This window comes from Glycine soja, chromosome 15 (genome assembly GCF_004193775.1).
Source record: "Glycine soja cultivar W05 chromosome 15, ASM419377v2, whole genome shotgun sequence".
Taxonomy (NCBI): domain Eukaryota; kingdom Viridiplantae; phylum Streptophyta; class Magnoliopsida; order Fabales; family Fabaceae; genus Glycine; species Glycine soja.
This window is the reverse complement of record NC_041016.1, coordinates 50338204-50339840: the sequence shown is the minus strand read 5'-3', so window position 1 is coordinate 50339840 and position 1637 is coordinate 50338204.

Sequence of the window (1637 nt, the reverse complement as noted above, 5' to 3'; positions counted from 1 at the left end):
AAAATCGAGATAATACTGGATAAATCTGAAGTCGTGTATAATACTTTCAGATTGAATCAAATTTCGGGGTTCAACCAAAATTGTTCAATCGGATAAAATCAGAAGATTATAATTCAAGAGTTTTGTTTTGGTCTTGTATGTTTTGTCACCCGTTATGCTTTCTGAACCAGAATGATTATTTATGATCAAAGAACATGTGGTTTTTGGCAGTTGATGAACAGGTGGTTTTTGGCGGTTGATGGAAGTTTTATCTTTTTTAAAAACTGCCTTTTCCTGAAAGTCACTTCCATGTAATTTCCAAAATTTGCCTAAACCGAACATCTCGTTATTACATTAAAACAAGCGTGCACTCTTATTTTAACATAATAAAGAGATCAATTACACTAAAATGTCCAACAAGAGCTTGGATACTCAGCCTACTAAATGGCCGAATACCCTCAAAGAAACTGAAAGAGACGCATATCCTAGGAATATGAATAGTGAGATAAGCCTTTGGGTCATAGCCGAGTACCCCATTGGAATAACAATCAAATAGTAATTAAACAACAACATAGACTTCGATCTTTCGGTGCACCGAATGGCCATATACATAGGCTGACTGAATGGCCGAATACGCCATGGGAGAACAGCTTGGCAATAAAACATAAGTAGGTAATAATCAGGATCGTATGGGTAATTAATATCTTAACAATTAAGATTAGATTACCTAAAATGATAATCATGTATAAAAGTCCATATATAAATTCAAGGTCCATCAAGATATGTATAAATAAAAGTGAAATTCTTGACATAAAATACTATTGATTCTCATTTATTGTTTAATATCGAATCCTAACTTGATCGTTAAAGTGTTTTTTTAAGTATTTTTTTTATAAAGAACTGACTAACTAAATACTTGGAGAGAAGATCATGGAGTGAAGGAGCTAGTTAGAGGAGAGTTATCTAGCTATCGATTCATGCAGTAGCTTGATTAAGTAACCAAATGAAGTCAATAAATACATTTGAAAATCATATATTAACTTAAATATGTAATTTTAGTATTTTTATGTGTAGTTAAATTTGATTTAACTTTTTAATTTTCATCCTCATAATTTTTTTCAAATGAATTATCCCTATCATAACTTTGCAATGAGATGACATACATCTTACTATATCGTGTGATCATTTTGAGGTAGCATGTTTTGTGGTTTATATAAATGTAACTATATCAACAATAAGTTACTGTTCAAATTTTAAAAATATTTTAAAATTTAGATTAAATTGGAATTTTAGTTTCCTCTCCTATAATTTCTAATTTGAGATTTTGGTATTTTTTTAGAAAATTCCTAATTATCCAATCATCCATTGTGCATATATTTTTTTAATATTTTGGTCAAATTGAACTCTAGACTTAACATATTAACTTAAGATATCATAAAAAAAAAATTAATCGATTAAAATATAAAAATAAAAGAAATAAATGTCTACATTGAAGATTGAATCAAAATTACAATTTTTAAAAAAAATTAGGGAACTATCCCGTGAAACTCTAAGTTGCATTTTTCTTTTGAAGCAACTCCGAGGTTGTAGAGGTAAAGGTCTCGGGCTACTATCCCGTGAGGGAGTCTACAGCTCACCAATAAGAAGAGGAATTTGAG